The 24,838-nt window shown below is 38.9% G+C and overlaps 1 pseudogene; it reads left to right on the top strand.

Moving 5' to 3' along the window:
- LOC111167909 (ATP synthase F(0) complex subunit C3, mitochondrial pseudogene) overlaps positions 1 to 24,838 on the top strand; it is a 51,808-nt pseudogene extending 26,970 nt beyond the window's left edge.

Below are 24,838 nucleotides of genomic sequence, written 5' to 3'. Positions count from 1 at the left end.
CACCATGATCAAGTAGAGTTTATTCTGGGGATGCAAGGATGGTTTAATACCTGAAAATTAATCAGTGTAATCAACCATATTAACAAGTTAAGAAGAAAAATCACATGGTCATATTAATCGATGTAGAAAAAGCATTTGACAAAATGTAAAATACATTCATGATAAACACTCTCAAAAAATAGGAAGAGAGGAGAACTTTCTCAACTTGGTAAAGAGAACCTACAAAAAGCCTACAGCGAAAATCATATCAATACTTAATGGCGAAAGACTGAATGCTTTCTCTTTAAGATTGGGAAAAAGAATGGTCCGGGAGTTATAGCAGAGAATAAAAGACATACAGATCAGAGAGGAAGAAATAAAGCTGTCTTTATTTGCAGATGACATAATTATCTTCATAGAAAAACCCCAAGGAATCAAAAGAAAAACTAGAATGAATACATGAGTTCAGCAAGGTTGCAGGATACAAGAAAAACATACAAAACTCGATTGTATTTCTAAATGCCAGCAGTGAACACATGGACACCAAAATTAAAAATATAGTGCCATTTACAATTGCTGCAAAAATCTGAAATACTTAGGTGTAAATCTACCAAAAAATGTACAGGACTTTTTTGCCAAAAACTATACAACACTGATGAAAGAAATAAAAAATGATCTAAATACTTCTTTGGAAAGAAATACTGTGGATTGGAAGACTCTATGTAGTGAAGATGTTGATTCTCCCCAAATTGATATACAGGTTTAATGCAATTCCTATAAAAATATCAGCAGCTTTTTTTTGGAAAATCTAGATAAGTTTATTCTAAATCTAGATAAATTTATTCTAAAGTTTATGTGGAAAGGCAAAGAACCTAGAATAACTACAATTTTGAAGAATAAGAATAAAATGGGAGAAGTCAGGCTACCTGACTTCAAGACTTACTATCTTTAGCTACAGTAAGCAAGACTGTTGGTATTGCTGGTAGGAGAAACACATAGATTAATGGCACAGAATAGAGAACCCAGTAATAGACCTACACAAATATGTCCAACTGATTTTTGACAAGATGCAAAAGCAATTTAATGGGGGAGATAGCTTTTTCAGCAAATAGTGCTACTGCAAGTAGATATCCACAAGCAAAAATATGGACTTTGACCCAAATTTCACATCTTATACAAAAATTAACTCAAAATGGATTACTGACTTAAATGTAAAACTCTGAAGCTTTTAGGGAAAAAAAAAACATAGTAGAAAATGTCAAGATCCAGGGCTAGACAAAAAGTTCTTAGAATTAATACCAAAAGCACAGTCTAGAAAAGGAAACGTTGATAAATTGGAATCCATCAAAATTAAAAACTTCTGCTTGACAGAGGACCTTGTTAGGGGATGAAAACGAGGCACAGAGTGGGAGAAAACATTTGCAAACCACATGTCTGACAAAGGACTAATATTTAGAATATATAAAGAACTCTCAAAACTCAATAGTTAAACAAAAATCAGCCAAATTAGAAAATGGGTAAAAGACATGAGGAGACATTTCAACAAAGAGGATATGCAGATGGCAAGTAAGAACTTGAAAAAGATGTTCAACATCATTAGCCATTAGGGAAGTGCAAATTAAAACCACAGAGAGATATCACTATACAATTATTAGAATGGCTGAAATACAAAATAGTGAAAACACCAAATACTAGCAAGGATGCCAAGAAACTGGATCACTCATGCTTTGCTGGTGAGAATATAAAATGGTACACTCATTCTGGAAAACAATTTGCCAATTTCTTATAAAACCAACCATGCAATTACCATACAACCCAGCAGTAGCACTTGGGCATTTATTTATCCTAGAGAACTGAAAACTTTTGTTTACACAAAATCCTGTACACCAATGTTCCTAGCAGCTGTATTCATAATAAACAAAGATTGGAAGCAACCTAGATGTTCTTTGAAGGGTAAATATTTAAATTATGGTACATCCATACTATGGAAAACTATTGGGCAATAAAATGGACTGAATTATTGATATGTGCAACAACCTAGGTAGATCTCCAGACAATGATGCTAAATGGAAAAATCCAATCCCAAAAAGTTATACACCATATGACTGCATTTATATAACATTCTTTTTTTAATTTTTATTTATTTTTTAATTAATTAATTAATTTATTTTTGCCTGCATGGGTCTTCGTTGCTGCGTGCGGGCTTTCTCTAGTTGCAGTGAGTGGGGGCTACTCCTCGCTGTGGTGTGCAGGCCTCTCATTGCAGTGGATTCTCTTGTTGCAGAGCACGGGCTCTAGGCGCACAGGCTTCAGTAGTTGTGGCACACAGGCTCAGTAGTTGTGGCTCGCAGGCTCAGCAGTTGTGGCGCATGGGCTCAGCTGCTCCGCAGCATGTGGGATCCTCCTGGACCAGGGCTCGAACCCGTGTCCCCTGCACTGGCAGGCGGACTCCCAACCACTGCGCCACCAGGGAAGCCCCTATATAACATTCTTGAATACAAAAATGGTGAACAAATTAGTGATTGTCCCTTATATGGAAGAAGGTGATTGTGAGAGGGAAGTAGATGTGGGTATAAAAGGGCAATAAGAGGGATCCTCGTGATGGACGTGCTCTGTATCTAGGCTCTATCAATGTCAGTATCCTGGCTGTGATATTGTACTATAGTTCTACAAGGTGTTACCTTAGGGAAAATGAAATAAAGGATACAAAGCACCTCTCAGTATTATTTCTTACAACTGCATATGCATCTACAATTATGAAAAGTTTAATTTAAAAATTGTATGTAGACAAATTCAGCAAAGTAGCAGGTTCCAAAGTCAACACACAAAAATCAGTTGCATTTCTACACACAAACAATAAACAATCTGCAAAGGAAATTTCAAAAACAATTCCATTTACAAAAGCATCAAAAAGAATAAAATACTTAGGAGTTAACTTAACCAAGGAGGCAAAAGACTTGTACAATGAAAACTATAAAACATTACTGAAAGAAGTTAAAGTAGCTATAAATAAATGAGTACATATTCCATGTTCATGGGTTGGAAGACTTACTATTTTAAAAATGTCAATACTACCCAAAATGATCTACACATTCAATGCAATCCATATCAAAATGCCGATGACTTTTTTTTTTTGCAGAAATAGATAAACCCATTCTAAAATTCATATAGACTCTCAAGGGAACCCCAAATAGCCAAAATAATTTTGAAAAAGAAGAACAAAACTGGAGGATTCAGACTTCCTGATTTCAAAATTTAGTACAAAGCTACAGTAATCAAAAGAGTGATATTGGCATAAAGCCAAACATATAGACCAATGGAATAGAATAGAGAACTCAGAAATAAACGCTTGCATATATGATCAAATGATTTTTGCTAAGGGCGCCACAACCATTCATTGGAGAAAGGATAGTTTTTTCAACAAATGGTGTCAGGAAAACTAGATATCCACATTGCAAAAGAATGAAGTTGGACCTTTACCAAACACCATATAAAAAAATAACTCAAGTCCGCCTGCCGATGCAGGGGACACGGGTTTGTGCCCCGGTCTGGGAAGATCCCACATGCCGCGGAGCTGCTGGTCCCGTGAGCCATGGCCGCTGAGCCTGTGCGTCCGGAGCCTGTGCTCCGCAACGGGAGAGGCCACAACAGTAAGAGGCCCACATACAGCAAAAAAAAAAAAAAAAAAAGAAAAAAAAAACCTCAAAATGGATCAAGGATCTAAATGTAAGACCTAAAGCAATAAAACTCTTAGAAGAAAACATATGGCAAAATCTTCACGACATTGAATTTGGCGATGATTTCTTGAATATGACACCAAAAGCATAGGTAACAAAAGAAAAAAATAGACAAATGGACTTGATGAAAATTTAAGAATTCTGTGCATCAAAAGACACTATCAGCAGAGTAAAAATGTAACCCACAGAATGTAAGAAAATATTTACAGATTATATATTTGATAAGGTATTAATATCCAGAAACTATACAGAACTAAAACTCAACAACAAAAACGGCCCAATTCAAAACTGGGCAAAGGACTTCCCTGGCGGTGCAGTGGTTAAGAATCTGCCTGCCAATGCAGGGGACATGGGTTTGAGCCCTGGTCCAGGAAGATCCCACATGCTGCGGAGCAACTAAGCCGGTGCGCCACAACTACTGAGCCTGCACTCTAGAGCCAACGAGCCACAACTACTGAGCCCCTGCGCCACAACTACTGAAGCCCGCGTGCCCTAGAGCCTGTGCTCTGCAACAAGAAAAGCCACCACAATGAGAGTAGCCCCCGCTCGCTGCAACTAGAGAAAGCCTGCGTGCAGCAACAAAGACCCCACGCAGCCAAAAATAAAATAAATAAATTTTAAAAAGCGGGGTCTCAAAGATATATTTGTAAACACATGTTCATAGCAGAATTATGCACAATAGCTAAAATGTGGAAGCAACCCTATTGTTCATCAACAGATGAAGGGATAAACAAAATGTGATATGTACGTACAGTGAAATATTATTTAGCCTTAAAAAGGAAGGAAATTCTGCAATATGCTACTCAAAGATATGAGTCTCAAAGAAGTGACCAGAGCAAGAGGAAGCTTTTATACATTTAGACAAAGAAACAGTACATTTGTGAAGAATTGACAAGGCAGAGGTTTGGGCTAGGGACAGTAAATGGTGAAGAAGTAAGGTTTCTGCAGCCTTCTGGTCCCTATATTCCTTGACTCTGGTTGACAGGGATTTCTCCCTTCTGGTACAGGGAGGATACCTTTCACATAAAAAGATTTATCTCTTGCTTTCAGGGAAGAAGGGCAGGGGTTGGGGCTGAGGGGGTGGTCAGAGTGATCTTGCTTCTGCCGTCTTCTCAAACTCCTTCAGCTTAAGATCCACATTTTGGGGTGGCATGTCCTGAACCCCATCATGTGTAAATTGGTAGAAAGTACTTTGGAAAAACTATTTGGCATTATCTACTAAAGTTGACCGAGAATTTTTACTCCCTTGGTTTATATTAGGGTAATCAACCATCCCAGTTTGCCTGGGATGAAGGGAAATGTTCCCTGGACATAAGACTTTCAGTGCTAAAACTGTGAGAGTTCTAGGCCCCCCAGGACATTTGGTCTCCTAGTGTATAATCAAGAGATATGCATACACATGTGCACCAGGAAGCATTCAAAGGATGTTCATAGTATCATTATTTAGAATAGTTCCAAACTGCAAACAAACTGTTCAAAAACAAAATTCAAATGAGTAAATTTTAAAAACCTTATTGATTTTATTCGATGATTCATGAATCGGGCAGCATCCCATCCAGCAGATAGAAATGAGCTCCGAGAAGCTGTACAAAATGAAAGATTTTTATAGGCAGAAGAGAGCAGGACAAGGAAGTTCTAGCAAAAAGTGGATTGACTGTGTCAAGGTTGCTTTCCTTTAGGGGATGGTGGGGGTCTCTGTGACAGATTACCTCACTAGCCTTGACCAGGTAATTCCAGATTGACCGGTTTAAGATTCTGTTTCCGGAAAAACTGAAAGTATAATCAAGTATTGGTTTGGTGATGTGGGGCTTAGCGTAAGTAACTCCATTTTGAGCCTGTTGTCTTGTTTTTAACAAACCCAAATGCCCTCCAACAGTGGAACAGTTAAGTTATAATATGTTCAAATAATGAGATATTATGCAGCAATAAAAATGAACAATGAAAATGTAACCATATAGGTGAAATTCACAAACATAACATTGAGTGAAAGAAGCTATATACAAGAGAATACATGCTGCATGATTATAATTATATAAAGTTTAAAAATAAAGAAATGAAATTAAAATGTTTAGGAATGCAAGATTAGGTGGCAAAACTATAATGAAAAGCAAGGAAGTGATTATCATAATTGCCAGGCCCATAATAGCGGGGAGGGAAGGGATATTATTGAGAAGGGGCAAGGACCATCTTTGTAATGTTTAACTTCTTGACCTTGGTAACAGTTATATGGGTATTTACTTTGTCATGAATTATTAAGTTATACATTTCTGTTTTGTCTTTTTTTCGTGTATAAATGTCACATTTCTCAAAGAGCCCCCCTCCCTCCTTTCCTCCCTCCCTCCCTCCCTCCCTCCCTCCCTTCCTTCCTTCCTTCCTTCCTTCCAAGGTTTAGCTTTGCTGGGGAAATATTAGAGAGCAAAAATAAAAAGAAATCATTGCTCACCAGGAATATGATGGTAGTATCCTCTCACAGGTATTGTCACATAAACTATTGCCAACCTTCAAACCATTCTCCACACTGAATGATATCTGGCATTTATCAGTCAGAATAATGACCGTTTCAAAATAGACGTCTGATTATGCTCTTTGGCTTGAAATCCTTCCACAAAGACTGGTTAAGTATATTCTAGGATACCTCCATAAAATGAAATATTCTGCAGTCATTAAAAAGGATGAGGTAGAGCCCTTTGTATTAATATAGAATAATTTCAAAGAATTAAGTCAGGGGCTCCCCTGGTGGCGCAGTGGTTGAGAGTCTGCCTGCCGATGCAGGGGACGTGGGTTCGTGCCCCGGTCCGGGAGGATCCTACGTGCTGCGGAGCGGCTGGGCCCATGGGCCATGGCCGCTGAGCCTGTGTGTCCGGAGCCCTGTGATCCGCAACGGGAGAGGCCACAACAGTGAGAGGCCCGCGTACCGCAAAAAAAAAAAAAAGAATTAAGTCAAAAAGAAGGTGCAGAACAGTGTTTAAAAATGGGTTGATATAGTGGAATTTCATCAAAATTCATTTAAGTTACTCAAAATCAACCAATTCATGGAGGTGAAAGAAAAATAATATATTATTAGAGAGGGCCAAGGGGACTGCCATTGCCTTTTTCCCACTTTTTGAATATATAGTCCACTCTATAACAGTCTCTGGAAATAGTGTGTGAATAATTTTAAGGGTTTTACTAACCATTTATAAAGAAGAGTTATGCATGATTTGAGAGGCCAGACAAGTGAACGGTAGTGGTTTCCTTAACTATCGTGCTGGATTATTAATTTTAAGAGAGTGTCTCGCCCATTGCAGGATTTTTATTTATTTATTTTTTTAATTGAAGTATAGTTGATTTACAATGTTGTGTTAATTTCTGCTGTTCAGCAAAGTGATTCGGTTATACATATATATACATTCTTTCATTGCAGGATTTTTAGTACATCTGACCCTCAACCATTAAGTGCCAGTAGTTCCTGAGTTATTGGGTCAAAGAACCACCCTTACAGATCTTCAAACATTAGTGGGTAGGGCAGGGGTTAGGAGCATACTGCTTCAGGTTGAGAACACTAGAAGAACAAAAGAAGAAAGAATATAAGGTCATAGAGAAAGAAAGCTGAGTGAGGAAGAATTAGAGGAACTGACCACCTGGTCTTTAGCATTGGTTGCACAAAACTGTGAATGCTGTATTTGAATAAACAATTTTCAAAGATTATTTCGACCATAAGCAAGGCAGAAAAGCAGGTAAGGTGGGTTCATTCAAGTTCTCTCTGGGGCTTAAGTTGGGCTCTCAGTTGCCAACACCAGGGAGCTGCCAGGAATTGGACTTGTGCCTAAGGGACTCAGTCTTCCCTCCTGACCCTCACTCAGAAGTGTTCCCCTGAGACCTGCACTTGCCTTGTCTCCCCAGTGCCAGCCGGTCCCTCCTCCCTCCCAGAGGAAGGGAAGGGGAAATACCCTTGAGGGGGAGACTAATTTAAGATTTCTAATTTGATACAATGTGTTACTCGTGTTAACTAAGGAAACCCCGAATGAATTCTGCATAAAGAACTGTCTTGAGACTCTTACAACTGTGAAAAGTCACACAGACTTCCCCTCAGAAGGGGCTTGGTGGGGCTTCCCTTTATGGTTTTGGGCATGGCAGTCCTTCATCTAGCACTTCAGTGATAGACTGGATTATGCCCAGTTTTGGTTTCTACACTTTTAAAATGATGTAGATAAATTCAGGAGCCGGTGGAAAGGTGATCAGAGCCCAGCCCAAAGTTTTAAAGTTTTCAGTAGTGATACTATAAAAGACCACAAGATGGCAACAAAAGAACTCTAACATGCCACTTTTCTTTTTTTTTTTTAAAGCTAGATTTGGGAGAGGCGATTATCAGATCAGATGTTCCTTGATGAAAACAAGAAAAAGAGTTTAAGAATGTCTATATTTTAGGTGGTGTGATGAATTGGGCGATTGGGATTGACATGTATACACTGATGTGTATAAAACTGATGACGAATAAGAACCTGCTGTATAAAAAACTAAATAAAATTAAATTTAAAAAAAAGAATGCCTATATTTTAAAACTTATGAAATGATCAAAATACTTGCTGTGGTAAATTTTTGCAATGCTTGCTTATTGTTTAGGTGAAGGATTTCATACATGTTAAAGAACAATATTGTGGTATCACTTATATATGAATCTAAAAAAACACCTCAAACTCATAGAAACAGAGAGTAGAAAAGTAGTTTCCAGGGACTGGGGGGTGAGGGAAATAGGGAGAGGCTGGTAAAAGGGTACAAACTTTTAGCTATAAGAGGAATAAGTTCTAAGGATCTAATATAAAACGTAACTATAGTTGATAACACTGTATTGTATAATTGAAATTTACCAAGAGTGAAACAAATATTCTCATAATATATATGTGTGTGAATCTAGTATATATGTCATTTATATAGATATATACAATATATAGAGTTAATTAATATATCCATCACTATATAGAGTATAATATATATATATATAAAATATATATATACATAAGGATCTTAGTAAAAAATATATATGTAAAGCCACATGTTGAGATGGCAGTGTCACAAGAAGATGGAACCATTTCTTGGTTCCATGGACATGGACACTGTGTGACTACTTGGAACAGAACCCTCTACCAAACTGCATTGGACAGGTAGCACAAGCAAAAAATAAACTTTGTTGTGTTAATTTAAATATATCAATATATATGTATATATACACACACATATATGATGATGGATGTTATATGGTGATGGATGCTGTTAATTAACTAGGTGGGAGGAAGCCTCACAATTATATCTATGTCAAATCATCATGATGTACACTTTAAAAGTCTTACACAATTTTATTTGTCAAGTTACCTCAACAAAGCTGAGGAAAAAAAAAGCAATATTGTTAAATGAGTTAGATATTTGTTTCTCAGACTTTAACAGGTGTCAGTATTGCCTCCTTAGCTTTCTGCCCTCTTTTTCTCTCTTTTCTGACCTCTGACCCTTTCTCTGCTTCCACCAAGACGTTACCAGAGGAAAACAATATAACAAAGTGGTGAAGGGCATGGGTTATGGAGCCCTACTGCTTGAGTTCAATTAGAGACCACCAGTTATTAACTGTGTGACATTCAGCAAATTGCTTGACTCTGTGCCTTGGTTCCTTTGTCTGTAAAATAGGGATAATAATAGTGCCCACTTCATTGGCTTATTCTCAGGATTAAATGAATTGATATGTGTAAAAGCACTTTAAACAATGCCTGGCATAGAAAAATGTTAAATCTTTATGGAATTAATGTTTCAAATTTTTCTACTCATTTATAGAGTTACATTGTTTTAATTTATTAAGCAGATGAGTTAACTGTTTGAGGATTTTCTCATTAAAAACAAAAAACAAAAAAACTTTTAGGGAATTCCCTGGTGGTCCGGTGGTTAGCACTCTACACTTCCACTTCAGGAGGCATCGGTTGGATCCCTGATTGGGGAACTAAGATCCTGCAAGCCACGTGGTGCAGCAAAAACAAAAACACACCAAAAACCAAACTTTTAAATCAAATAGTTGCTTTTGGTGTAGGTGGCATTTAATAGCTTTTTTTTTTTCTGTCAGTCATGTTTTCCTATTTTCCACCCTTAGATAAGTCACTGAAGAGACGATGGCATGAATTTTGTTTATTTATATGGAAGGCTTTTATTAAGGGTTTAGGGTTGTTATATTCCAGAAAGTGAAACAAGAAAATAAAAAGACAGATTAAAGCAGAATAGATTTTTATTTTATAGATATTTGCTATCTGTATACAGGAAAGACCTTTTCAATAATCCAGAAGGTTTCTTTTTTTTTTTAAAGGATACTATGCTTACTTATTTAACCATTTCAGGATAATAATTTTTTAGGGTTTTTAAAAATTGAAATACATAGTGATTTAAAATTTTTATAGATTATACTCCACTTATAGTTGTTATAAGATATTGGCTATATTCCCTATGCTGTACAATATATCCTTGTAGCTTATTTATTTTATTTTACTTTTTTTTAAGCTTATTTTTGGCTGCGTTGGGTCTTTGTTACTGTGTGCGGACTTTCTCTGGTTGCAGTGAGCGGAGGCTACTCTTCGTTGCAGTAAGCAGGCTTCTCATCGCGGTGGCTTCTCTTGTTGCAGAGCACGGGCTCTAGGCGCGCGGGCTTCAGTAGTTGTGGCACGCGGGCTCACTAGTTGTGGCTCACGGGCTCTAGAGCGCAGGCTCAGTAGTTGTGGCACACGGGCTTAGTTGCTCCGCGGCATGTGGGATCTTCCCGGACCAGGGCTCAAACCTAGATTCTTAACCACTGTGCCACCAGGGAAGTCCCCTTATTTTATACAGAGTAGTTTGTACCTCTTAATCCCATACCCCTATCTTGCCCCTTCCCCTTCCCTCTCCCCTCTGGTAACCACTAGTTTGTTTTCTATATCTGTGAATCTGTTTCTTTTTTGTTAAATTCATTTGTTTGTTTTCTTCTTTAGATTCCACATATAAGTGAAAACATCCGGTATTTGTCTTTCTCCGACTCATTTTACTAAACATACCTTCCGAGTCCATCCATGTTGTTGCAAATGGCAAAATTTCATTCTTTTTTATGGCTGTGTAGCATACCATTGTGTACATATATATCTTCTTTATCCATTAATCTATTGATGGACACTTAGGTTGCTTCCTTGTCTTGGCTATTGTTAATAATGCGCTGTGGGACAGGAATAAAGACGCAGATGTAGAGAATGGACTTGAGGACACAGGGAGGGAGAAGTGTAAGCTGGGACGAAGTGAGAGAGTGGCGTGGACATATATACACTACCAAATGTAAAATAGATAGCTAGTGAGAAGCAGTTGCATAGCACAGGGAGATCAGCTCGGTGCTTTGTGACCACCTAGAGGGGTGGGATAGGGAGGGTGGGAGGAAGACACAAGAGGGAGGAGATATGGGGATATATGTATATGTATAGCTGAGTCACTTTGTTATACTAACACACCATTTTAAAGCAGTTACACTCCAATAAAGATGTTAAAAAAAATAATGCTGCTGTGAACGTTGGGGTACATGTATCTTTTCAAATTAATGTCTTTGTTTTCTTCAGATACATACCCTGGAGTGGAATTGCTGGATCATATGGTAGTTCTATTTTTAGTTTTTTGAAGAACCTCCATACTGTTTCCCACAGTTGCTGCACCAATTTACATTCCCACCAACAGTATACAGTGGTTCCCTTTTCTCCAAATCCTCACCAACATTTGTTATTGTGGTCTTTTTGATGATAGCCTTTCTGACAGGTGTGAGGTGCTATCTCATTGTGGATTTGCGTTTTCTGATTAGTGACGTAGAGCATCTTCATGCGCGTGTTGGTCGTCTGTTTGTGTTCTTTGGAAAAATGTCTATTCAGTTCTTCTGCCCTTTTTTTTTTTTTTTTTTTTTTGCGGTACGCGGGCCTGCCACTGTTGTGGCCTCTCCCGCTGCGGAGCACAGGCTCCGGACGCGCAGGCTCAGCGGCCATGGCTCAAGGGCCCAGCCACTCCACGGCATGTGGGACCTTCCCGGACTGGGGCATGAACCCGCGTCCCCTGCATCGGCAGGTGGACTCCCAACCACTGCGCCACCAGGGAAGCCCTCTTCTGCCCATTTTTAAATCAAGTTTTTTTTTTTTTTTCATATTGAGTTGTATGAGCTGTTTATATATTTTGGATATTAACCCTTTATCAGTCATATCATTTGCAAATATCTTCTCCCATTCGGTAGGTTGTCTTTTCATTTTGTCAATGGTTCTTTTGCTGTGCAAAAGCTTTTAAGTTTAAATAGGTCCCATTTGTTTATTTTTGTTTTCTTTGCCTCAAGAGAGAGATCCAAAAAAAAAAAAAATTGCTACGCTTTATACTGTTTTTTTTTTTCTTGTCTTACCTCATTAGCTAGGACCTGCAATGTAATGCTAAAAAAAGCAGGGAAAATGGGTATAGTGATTGAATGGCATTCCTCAAAATTCATGTCTGCCTGGAAGCTTAGAATGTGAATTCGTTTGGAGATTGAGTCTTTGAGGCTGTAACCAAGGATCCAGATGAGATAATTGGGATTAGAGTGGGCCCAAATTCCAATGAAAGCATTCTGATAAGGGCAGAAAGGACACACACAGCCACAAAGAAAAGAAGGTGATGTGAAGATGAAGACAGAGGTTGTAGTGATGTATCTACAAGTCAAGGATTGCCAGCGACCACAGGAAGTTAGGAAAGAGGGTCATGTCCCTGTTTCTCCCTCAGAGCTTTCAGGAGTAACCAACCCTGCCAATACCTTGCTTTTCGATTTCTGGTCTCCTGAAATGTGAGAATACATTTCCGTGTTTTAAGCCACCCCTTTTGTGATTTATTATTACAGCCCAGGAAACTAGCGCAATGGGCATCTTTATCTTTTTTCTGGCATTACTACTGTATTTATTTATTTAATTTCTGTGTGTGTGTGTGTGTGTGTGTGTGTGTGCGCGCGCGCGTGTGTGTTAGCTTTAAATCTGAGAGAACTTTTAAAAATTACATTCTTTTAAAAAATTATTTTGTATAGGCAATGCATTTAAATGGTTCAAATTTAAAAGGTATAAAAGGCTATACTCCAGCCACCCACTGCACACACTGTTCTGCCTCTTATTTTTTGCTTGTCACTAAATATAGCTCAGTGATTATTCTTGACTATTCTGCAGATTCCTTGGTCATTTCTGCAATTTCACGGTATTTTTATTTGTTGAATGTACCATAGTTTTTAAACTAATTCCTTACTGGTGGATATTTAGGACGTTCTCAGTTTTTTTGCCATTACAACTATTGCTCAGTGAATAATCTTATATGTTTGTACAATTATGAGTACATCTCCAGGATAATATTCCTAGTAGTAGAATTCCTAGTAATTTCTAGGAATTGTTGTTTCAAAGAGCATGTGCTTTTGTAATTTTGATAGATATCGCCAAATTGTCCTCCATAGAGATCACAACAGTTTACACTCCAAATAGAAATATATGGGGGTGCTGCTCTCCGCCTTAGCGCCATCTTCTGATAAACCTCCGCGCCATAGGACCGGAGTGGAGGAAGATGCGAATGCACATGCCGAAGCGCAAAAGAAAGATGAAGCGGATGTCAGAGTAAACTCTTACACCCATGGAAGCCACAGGAGCAGAAACAAGGGAAGCCAGAGGCCAGGGACGCTGGTACAAGTTGTTGGACTGCATGCCTACTGTCTAGAACTTGTCTCAATGGATCTGAAACATCTATGGCCATTCTGATGGCCTTGACCACCTTTGAGAGTCCCACCTTGCTCTTATCAAAACAGCCTCTTTTGGTCCTTCGTCCCGGACCCGGGACATTCTGGACTAGTTCTGTTCTCAGTTGTGACTGAATGTAACATGTGTACAATAAATTCTCTCTCTTGCTATCTTAGCTGAAGAAAAAAATATATATATATGGGAGTGCTGATCACCCACACTCTAACCAATGTAAGTCATACTTTTTGATCCATGCTAATCTGATAAGAATAGCAATGAGTTATTTTTTCCTTTTTGATTTATAGGTGCTGTGTTGGGAAACTAGTCCTTTGTTCGAAATATGCTTTACAAATATTTTCCTTGATAATTTACTCTTTAATAACGTTTTCCACACTTTCTGATTTTGTGAATTTTTTTGTAAATTGTTTTTTTCCCTTGGTGCTAGTATGTAGTTGTGATAGGTGTCAAGCCAGAAAAAAATAGAAATTTAGCCTGCCTGAGAGATTGTATTTTCAAAGAATCCTTATGTGACTTTGGCAATCTTTAGTTAAAACTTGAGGGCTCTTATTCTGTGTTTCAGGTAAAATTTTAAATGTGAGAGCTGTATCTTGATGGACACATAAGTTTTGCAAAGATTGCTTTGGCACGAGGGAAAAACTGTTGTCATTGTTTAAAAAAAAAAAGTAGAAATAAAAATAAGCAGGAAAAAAACTCTCTCAATCTCTTCCACTGCTAAAACCAGGCTTTTTATGACATATACTTTTGGATATATGATTGCATATATATTTTGTTGTTTAAAAATGGGAACATACTATAGATACTTTAAACTTTTTCAGCTAATCGTACAAATCTAAAAAATGTAATAGGGCTTCCCTGGTGGTGCAGTGGTTGAGAATCTGCCTGCCAATGCAGGGGACACGGGTTCGAGCCCTGGTCTGGGAAGATCCCACATGCCGCGGAGCAACTAGGCCCGTGTGCCACAACTACTGAGCCTGTGCGTCTGGAGCCTGTGCTCTGCAACGAGAGAGGCCGCGATAGTGAGAGGCCCGCGCACCGCGATGAAGAGTGGCCCCCGCTCGCCGCAACTAGAGAAAGCCCTCGCACAGAAACGAAGACCCAACACCGCCATAAATAAATAAATAAATTTAAAAAAAAATTAAAAATGTAATAGGTTAATAATATTCTATTATATGAATATAAAACAGTTATGTGGTCTGTCCTCAATTATTGCTGCATGCTCATCCTTTTCTTCATAGTTATTCATTATTGCCTATTCTCAACACTTGGCCTTGGCCATCTGCTCTTCTCACTCAATCCTATCTCCCCAGGTAATCTCATCCATGGTTTTCAGCTTCAATTATTAGATACATGCCAGTGACTTCCAAATTTACATCTCCTAAGCCTCTTCTGAGCCCCAGCCTAGATATCTAACTGTCTATTTAGCACTTCTAATTGTGTCAAAGACACCTCAAACTCTGCGCATCCAAGCTAGACAGAACTAATGAATCCCCTCTCCCCCAAACCTGGCAGTCTTCCAGTGTTCCCTGTCTAAGTGAATAGCAAGATCATCTGTCCCACTGAATAAGCCATAAACTTAGGAATCACCATTGCTACATATTTCACCTCTCCCCTCTATCTACTGTATTACCAAACCATACCAATTTTTCCTCTTAAATATCTCAAGCCTTTCTTGTCTTACTGTTTTCAATGCCAGCGTCTTAGTCTCTGCTGTGATCTTTGGCCAGACCAGCTGGTTTCCTGGACCCAATCAGGTATTTTTTGTAAGATACAATAAAAATAAGTTACTGGAAAAAATGAAATAATTAACAAAGATATACAAAGTACAAGCCTCACATTTTATTAGATTTAACAGACATAAAACTGCTCTGTCAAATTGGTATAAAAGTTTCTGAACACTCTTGATGTTTGCACGTAACTTGATGTGTTGCATCCCCAGTGCTTAGCACAATGCCTGGCATATAGAAGACATATAGAATAAATAAATTAACAAGTATTTGTGAAACTAAAGATATAACTTCGGCAATTTGGGGGCATTTAAGTTGTTTCCAGTGATTGGCCATTTTGAATACTATGAGAATGTTCTCATAGTATAGTTAAGTCTTCATTTCTTATTAATTGAAGTATAGTTGATTTACAATGTTGTGTTAGTTTCTGGTGTACAGCAAAGTGATTCAGTTATATATATATATACATATATATTCTTTTTCATATTCTTTTCCATTATGGTTTATTACAGGATACTGAATATATTTCCCATTCTATATATAGTAGTTTGCACCTGCTAGTCCCAAACTCCCAATCCAACCCTCCCCCAACTCCCTTCCCCCTTGGCAACCACAGGTCTGTTCTGTGTCTGTGAATCTGTTTCTGTTTCGTAGATAAGTTCATTTGTGTCATATTTTAGATTCCACATATAAGTGATATCATATGGTATTTGTCTTTCTCTTTCTGACTTACTTGGTAAATTGGGAGGTTGGGATTGACATATATCGTACACACTACTGTATATAAAATAGGTAACTAATAAGGACCTACTGTAGAGCACAGGGAACTCTACTCAATTCTCTGTAATGACCTATATGGGAAAAGAATCTAAAAAAGAGTGGATACATGTATATGTATAACTGATTCACTTTGCTGTACCCCTGAAACTAACACAACATTGTAAATCAACTATACTCCAATATAAATAAAATAAAAAATACGGCTGTTCCCTGGCTGTCCAGTGGTTAGGACTCTATGCTTCCACTGCAGGGGGCCTGGGTTCAATCCCTGGTGGGGAATTAAGATCCCTCAGGCCACACGGCACAGCCAAAATAAATAAATAAATAAACTAAAAAAAAAAAAAATAACCCTGGCAACCGTAAGTTTGTTTTCTCCATCTGTGACTCTATTTCTGTTTTGTAAATGAGTTTATTTGTACCATATTTTAGATTCCACATAGAAGCGATATCGTATGATATTTGTCTTTCTGTGTCTGACTTACTTCACTCAGTATGACAATCTGTAGGTACATCCATGTTGCTGCAAATGGCATTATTTCACTCTCTTTTATGACTGAGCAATATTGCATTGTACATATGTACCCCATCTTCTTTATCCATTCATCTGTTGATGGACACTTAGGTTGCTTCCATGTCTTGACTATTGTAAATAGTGCTGCAATGAATATTGGGGTGCATGTATCTTTTCGAATTATGGTTTTCTCTGGATATATGCACAGGATTAGAATTGCTGGATCATATGGCAGCTCTATTTTCAGGGTTTTTTTTTTTTTGCGGTACGCGGGCCTCTCACTGTTGTGGCCTCTCCCGTTGCGGAGCACAGGCTCCGGACGCGCAGGCTCAGCGGCCATGGCTCACGGGCCCAGCCGCTCCGCGGCATGTGGGATCCTCCCGGACCGGGGCACGAACCCGTGTCCCCTGCATCGGCAGGCGGACTCCCAACCACTGCGCCACCAGGAAAGCCCCTATTTTCAGTTTTTTAAGGAACCTCCATACTGTTCTCCATAGTGGCTACACCAATGTACATTCCCACCAACAGGGTAGGAGGGTTCCCTTTTCTCCACACCCTCTCCAGCATTTGTTATTTATAAGTCTTCATTTCTTTAGGATCAATTCCTGTATATAAAATTGCTATATCCAGGGTGGATACATTTTTAAAAAACTTTTATTGGGGTATAATTGCTTTGCAATGGTGTGTTAGTTTCTGCTTTATAACAAAGTGAATCAGTTATACATATACATATATCCCCATATCTCCTCTCTCTTGCGTCTCCCTCCCACCCTCCCTATCCCACCCCTCTAGGTGGTCACAAAGCACCGAGCTGATCTCCCTGTGCTATGCAGCTGCTTCTCACTAGCTATCTATTTTACATTTGGTAGTATATATATGTCCATGCTACTCTCTCACTTCGTCCCAGCCTACCCTTCCCCCTCCCCATGTCCTCAAGTCCATTCTCTACGTCTGCATCTTTATTCCTGTCCTGCCCCTAGTTTCTTCAGAACCTTTTTTTTTTTTTAGATTCCATATATATGTGTTAGCATATGGTATTTGTTTTTCTCTTTCTGACTTACTTCATTCTGTATGATAGACTCTAGGTCCAAGGGGTGGATACATTTTTTAAAAAGGTTTTTTTTTTTGGAAATTCCCTGGTGGTCCAGTGGTTAGAGCTCAGTGCTTTTACTTTGGGGGCCCGGGTTCCATTCCTGGTTGGGGAACTAAAATCCCTCAAGACACAAGGCATGGCCACAATATTTATTTATTTATTTATTTATTTATTTTTGCGTTACGCGGGCCTCTCACTGTTGTGGCCTCTCCCTTTGCAGAGTACAGGCTCCGGACACTCAGGCTCAGCGGTCATGGCTCACAGGCCCAGCCGCTCCACGGCATGTGGGATCTTCCCGGACTGGGGCACGAACCCGTGTCCCCTGCATCGGCAGGTGGACTCTCAACCACTGTGCCACCAGGGAAGCCCCACAATATTTTTTTTAAAAAGGTTTTTGTTAAGCTAAATTGCCTTCTAGAAAGACTGCATCCCCGTTGATATTGAATGGGAAAGCTCATTTCTGTTCCTTAGGAATAGGCCTCTTTCTCTGTTAAGCTCCTTCAATCAATTTGACTGTTTCGGTCTTGGCCTCTGTCTTCAGGCAGCTTTGAGGTGGGGAGGCACAGCTTATCTTCCACTTGTCCCCAGTCTGCATCCCAGAGACTGGCTCACCTATGTGGTATTTACCTTCGTCCCACCTAGAGCCCTTTGGGGTGGGCTGGAGGAGGCAGGAAGGACCTTGGCCCTTCAGCTGTCCTGGTTCTTTGGCTCTTCCTGGATCCTGATCAGATCTGCCATTTTGTCTCCTTCTTTACTTTAGCATGCAGTAGAAGGTTTGGCTTTTGCACCCTAGTAAGGTTATTATATCTGACTCACACCATTTTGGGATTTCTGTCTAGGCAATAAAGGTACCTCTTTGCAAGGCTATCTATCGTACTTCCTGTTTGCTTTTAGACGGACCAGTTTGACTGAAGCTTGTTCTTTCCTGCAAGAATTATATGCCAGAAGTAGCCAATTATATGACTTAGAATAGTTTTGGACTTTGAGATACAGAAAAAAACAATTCAAACAAATTTATTGTCTTATGTAACCGAAAGTTCAGCAGTAGGGCGGGCTTCAAACTGCTAAACATCAGCAATGGCTCATTTATGTCGTTATAGACCCAGGTTTATTCCTCTCTTCATCTGCTATTATCAGTAGAGGCTTCATCCTACAGTAGAGGCTTCATCCTAAGACTGGCTTCTTGTGGTGGCAGGGAAGCTGCCAGTAACTGTGGAGAGCACCAGAGACTTCCTCGGTGATTTCTTGGAATAGAGGCAGGGAGGGTCTTTCAACTAAAATGAAAGAAATCTCTTCCCTTAGTCTGATTGGAACAACCTAAGTCACGTGTTCACATCTAAAATTTTCTAAAATCCTCTAAAGCTTTCGGTGTGATAGGCACAAAGTCAGTGTTCCAAGTTACAGCAGTTTTAACGAGCTCCTTTGTAACCACAGAATAAGACTTGTTACTTCCCAGCCAGGAATAGAAGAATCTTCATGGCATTCCATACTGTAAGGTCTATCATTGCCACCCCTCCCCTTTTCCATATCAATTTATATATTAGTTAGGACTCTGGTTTGCAAGTGACAAATACCCAACTCAAACTGGCTTAAAGAAAATGGGTATTTATTTACACATGGAACTGACAGGGCTGTGGAATAGACTGGATTTGGGCATGCCTGGATATAAGGGCTCAAGTGATGTCATCTACGTCCTCCTTTTCTCTCTAATAGGTTTTCTCCATTTGGTAGTCATGAGAGCCACCAGAAGCTCAAGACTCACATGTTATCAGCTTAGCAACCTTGGCAGAAAGAGAGCATCTTCTCTGATAAGCCTGGCAGAAAAATCCCAGAGAAGATTCTGATTGGCTATGTCCTCATTCCTGAATCAACTACTGTGACCATGGGAATGGAATATTCTGACTGGTAATGTGTCTACTATGGTCAGGGGAGGCAGATCAGCCACACCTAAACTATTTAGAAGTGGTTCCCTTCTGGAAAAGGGTTTGGTTACTGGAAGAAGGCAGGATGAATGCTGGGAAGGCAAAAATAACAGCTGCTCACTATAATGGTATTTTAGCAGTTCGAAGGAGGTCAATTTGGCTAGAGCAGTGGCTCTCAAATTGTGGTCCCCAGACCTACTGAATCAGAAACTCAGCAATCTGTGTTTAATAAACCCACCAGGTGATTCTGATACAGGATAAAGTTTGAGATCCAGTGATAAAGAGGTTTCCCTCAGGGGATATGGAAGTGCAATGGAGCTAGCAATTAATTCTGGGTATGGGGGGATTTCTTAGGGGACGTGGAATCTATTTGGGTCCTAAAGTAGGAGGTAGACCTCATGTGTGAGGAAATTTCCATTTCGTACTCTCTAACTTCCTACTTTTCTTTTTCACTGAAGCCTGGCTGATGCCAATTTACCATATTTATCCTGCCTCTTTCAGCCACTGTGACTCATCTTTTCTTTCTCCTAGAATATCCTTCTTTTTCTCTTCACTGATTCAAACCCTAGCCATCCTTGAAGGTTCAGCTCAAACTTTCTTCTTTTCCAGGAAATCTTACCTGATAATCTCAATTTTCACATGCTCAATGCTTCCTTATATACCAGGTACTGGTATATAAGGTGTACTCTTTTTTTTTTTTTTTTTGCATTTTAACACATGTAGATTTATGTAACTACCACCATAATCAGAATAAAGAACGGTTTCATCATTCCAAAAATCTCCCTTGTGCTGACCCTTTGTAGTCATACTTTCCCTCGACCCATAACTTCTGACAACTACTGATCTACTCTCCATAACTATAGTTTTGTAGTTTTGAGGATGTCAAATAAATGAAATTGTATAGTGTGTAACCTCTTAAGGCTGGATTCTTTCACCCAGCATAATGTTTTGAGATTCTTTCAAGTTGTTGCATGTATCAGTAATTTGTTCCTTTTTATTGCTGAGTAGTGTTAACTGTATAGATGTACCACAATTGCTTTATCCATTCACCCTTTGAAGGACATTTGGGTTGTTTTCAGTTTGGGACCGTTATAAATAAATCTGCTATGGACATTTGTGTACAGCTTTTGTGTGAACATAAGATTTTATTTCTCTAGGGTAGGTACTCAGGAGTGGGATTACTGGGTTATAGAGTAAATGCATTTAGCATTACAAGAAAGGAGTAAACCATTTCCTAGAGTGGCTGTATCATTTTGCATCCCCACCAGCAATGTATCATATTACCTACTGCCCTTGCCACAGCTAATTAAATCAGGGGTAATTGCCTTAGCTAAAAGGTATATTACATTAGCCAGACCAGTGACTTATGAGTGGACTAGCATGAGAACTCTGCAGAAAAGGGGACAAGAATATCCGAAAAAATTGAATCTGAGACTCTCAAAAAGAAGAGAGGCAGGCTTCATTGGTGGCACAGTGGTTGAGAGTCCGCCTACTGATGCAGGGGACACGGGTTCGTGCCCCGGTCCGGGAAGATCCCACATGCCGCGGAGTGGCTGGGCCCGTGAGCCATGGCCGCTGAGCCTGCGCGTCCGAAGCCTGTGCTCCGCAACGGGAGAGGCCACAACAGTGAGGCCCGCGTACCGAAAAAAAAAAAAAAAAGAAGAAGAGAGGCAAAAGCCAAGATTAGAAGTGAAGGAGAAATCTAGAAATACTGAGTCACCTGTGTGGTAGACTTATTAAAGTAGGGGACAACAATTGCCTCTTTCAGAGGGAATGAAAAGAGAAGTCAGCAGAGCAGCTGTCGGATCATGAATGATGAAAAGCTCATAGCCCATTGTTCCTTGAAAACTGGCCTTCCAGTAGCTGAGCTGAAAACTTATACTTTTTTTTTCTTTTCTGTGTAGCCTTAAGATAAACTCTCATTAGTTATGAAAGGAAACTTTAATATAAAAGCTTTATTGAGATATAATTAATATACCATAAAATTCATCCATTGAAAGTATTCATTGTTTTTCAGTATATTCATAGAGCTATACAGCCATAACCACAATCAATATTAGAAACATTTTCATCATTCCAAAAAGAAACTCCATACCCATAGCCAAACAACCTTTCTTATTATAGGGACCAGGCACAGTTCCTGCTTATCCCTGAGTAACAGATTTCCTTTTATTGCAAGTCTGTGAAAGTATTCAAACAAGACAATCACAACTTACTGCAGGAACCAGGTATCAACCCACCTTCTTGAAATTGCAAAGCCTACCTCCCACATGGGAGTTCTTGAGTACAACTCCCGTGGGGTCCTGTGTGGTGTGTCATGTCCTTCTCCCCCAGGCTGTGAGTATATGTGTAACAAACTGCTCTCAATCTCATTTGTCCTGTTTTGGTTGTCATGTGTTCAGTCATGCCCTTAATCCTAGAATGGGTGTCCCACCCTCACTAATGGGTGATTAAGGAGGAAATTAAAACAAAGTGCCCAATAGCTAATTTGATCAACACACTTTAAAATAGTTAATTGAGATTTTCCAGTCTGAGGGGCAGTAAAGAAAAAATAAAAATTTTAAAAAAGAACAAAGCCTAAGAAGTGTGTGGGACATCATCACACATACCAATGTATTATAGGATTCCTAGAGAGAGAGGAGAGAGAAAATAGGGCAGAAAGACGTTTTGAAGAAATAACATACAGAGACTTCCCAGATCTGGTGAAAGACATGAAATTACATATCCAAAAAGTTTAATGACCTCCAAACAGGATAAATTCAAAGAGATACACATGAAGACACAATACAGCCAAATTGTTAGAAAAGACAAAGGGAGAATCTTGAAAGCAGAACGAGAGAAGGGACCTATCTTGTACAAGGAAGCCTCGGCAACACTGGCAACCAGTTTCTCTTCAGAAACCATGTTGGCTAGCAGACAATGGGATGACTTAAACTGCTAAAAGAAAAAACTGTCAACCAAGAATTCTATATCTGGTAAAACTATCCTTGAAAAATGAAAGAGAGCCCCACTCCTTCAACTGCCACTGCTGCCACCCCCAGGAAGAGGGAAAATGGGAGAGGAGCCCATGTCACCTGTCACCCAAGTCCTCCAACTATGTCACCCCAAAGATATAGTTCACCTATGCCAAGCTTGTCTGCACCCCAGCTCTGATCCAAGCTGGATCCAGGATTGCATCCAGAGGAATTTCTGCATCATCGATATTCTCTTTGACTGGAGAGAGCTCTACAGTATTTAATGGGGCCCAGAATGGTGTCTTAACTAATCCAGTGGGAGTTTCCGACCAGTGCAATCAGCAGAGACATTGATACTGAAGCCAAATTTCGATGCAGGTGCTGCAACAGTAGGAATACTGGTCTGGTGCTGGTATTGGAACAGTCCTTGGTGACCTTATCATTGGTTATGTCAGAAACCCTTCATGAAACACTAACTGTTCTCATATGCTATTCTTGGATATGCCTTCTCTGAAGCATTGTTTCTCTTTTGTTTGGTGGTTGCTTTCTTGATTTTGTTTGCCTTGTAACAAAAACTACTGCTTAAAATGTTGTCATTTGTGGGCTTCCCTGGTGGCGCAGTGGTTGAGAGTCCGCCTGCCGATGCAGGGGACACGGGTTCGTGCCCCGGTCCAGGAGGATCCCACATGCCGCGGAGCAGCTGGGCCCGTGAGCCATGGCCGCTGAGCCTGCGCATCCGGAGCCTGTGCTCCGCAACGGGAGAGGCCACAACAGTGAGAGGCCCACGTACCGCAAAAAAAAAAAAAAAAAAAAAAAAAAAAAGATATATATATATATATAGCCACTTCAGCTTTTTATTATTGCTATTTGCTTGATATATGTTTTTCCATCCTTTTACTTTCAACCTATTTGTATCTTTGAGTCTAAAGTGTGTGTCCCATAGACAAAATATATTTGGAGATATATTTTTATCTATTTTGATGATCTCTGCCTTTTGATTGGATTCTTTAATCCATTCACATACAATGTTATTATTTATGTGATTGGATTTATCTCTGCTGTTTTAGTTTTAATTTTCTGTTAGTCTCATAACTATTTCCCTCCTTTATTGCTTTCTTTTGTATTATGTGGATGTTTTCCTACTGTAATATCTTAATTCTTTTAATAATTTTTTCATTATATAGATACTTTTGAATTTTCTTAGTTGTTGCTCTAGGGTTTACCGTGTACATTTTAACTTTTCAGAATCCATTCAGATTTATACTGACTTATTTGTAGTGTTATTTAAAAGCATTACTCTTGTGTAGCTCTAGTGCCTCTTCCCCTTTTTGGTGCTTTTAAAATAACATTACTTTATATATGTTACAAACCCCAAAATATATTGTTATAAGTATTATTTTATATAATTTTATGTCTTTTAGGGAAGCTGAGAGAAGAAAGGACAGCAAGTGTATATTTATAGCGTTTGTTATAGTAATCTTCTTATTTACCATTTTTGGTTCTCCTCATTTGTTCCTGTGTTTTCAAGTTACCACCTTGTGTCATTACCTTACTGAAATACAAATTTGCTTCCATTCACTTCCTTCTATTATTGTCAAATAGATTACATTTCTATGTGTTGTAGGCCAACAAAACAATTATATACCTGTTGTTTTAACAGTTGATTTTTAAACTACTTAAGAGAAGAAAGAAGAATAAATAGGCATTTTTATTGTCTTTCATAATTATCTTTACTGGTATCTTTGCTTTTTCATAAGGATTTGAATTACTGTCTGCAGTCTCTTGTTTTCCACCTTAATAACTTCATTTCGCATTTCTTGTAAGATAGGTCTTCTTGCAACAAATTCTCAGTTTTTGTTTGTTTGGAATGTCTTTATCTCACTTTCATTTTTGAAAGATTCGCTGGATAGAAGATTCTTGGTTGACAGTTTTTTTCCTTTAATACTTTGAATATGTCATTCCAGTGCCTTTTGGCCCCCATTGTTTCTGATGAGAAATCAGTATGCGATGAGTTGTTTTTGTACTGCTGCTTTCAAAATTCTTTTTGTCTTTCAACATTTTTACTATGATATGTTTGTGTGTGGATATATTTGTGTTTACATGACTAGGTCGAGCTTCATGTACGTGTAGAATAATGTTTTTCATCAAATTTGGAAAGCACTTGGACATTATGTCTTCAATTTTTTTTTTTCTGCTCTTTTCTCTGTCTCATCTTTCCTCTTCTTCTGGTACTTACATTATGCATATGTTGGTGCACTTACTGGTATCCAGCATTTCTCTGAAGCTCTGTTAACTTTTCTTCATTCTTTTTTTCCCTCTGTTCTTTGGGTTGCATAATTACCATTGGTCTATCTTCAAGAGAGCTGATTCTTTTGTTAGT

Source organism: Delphinapterus leucas, chromosome 13 (assembly GCF_059928025.1).
Source record: "Delphinapterus leucas isolate spDelLeu-1000000601 "Yukka" chromosome 13, BTC_Dleu_Yukka2, whole genome shotgun sequence".
NCBI classification, from domain to species: Eukaryota; Metazoa; Chordata; class Mammalia; order Artiodactyla; family Monodontidae; genus Delphinapterus; species Delphinapterus leucas.
The sequence above is the reverse complement of the archived record's forward strand: the minus strand, read 5'-3'. Positions and strand labels throughout refer to the sequence as shown.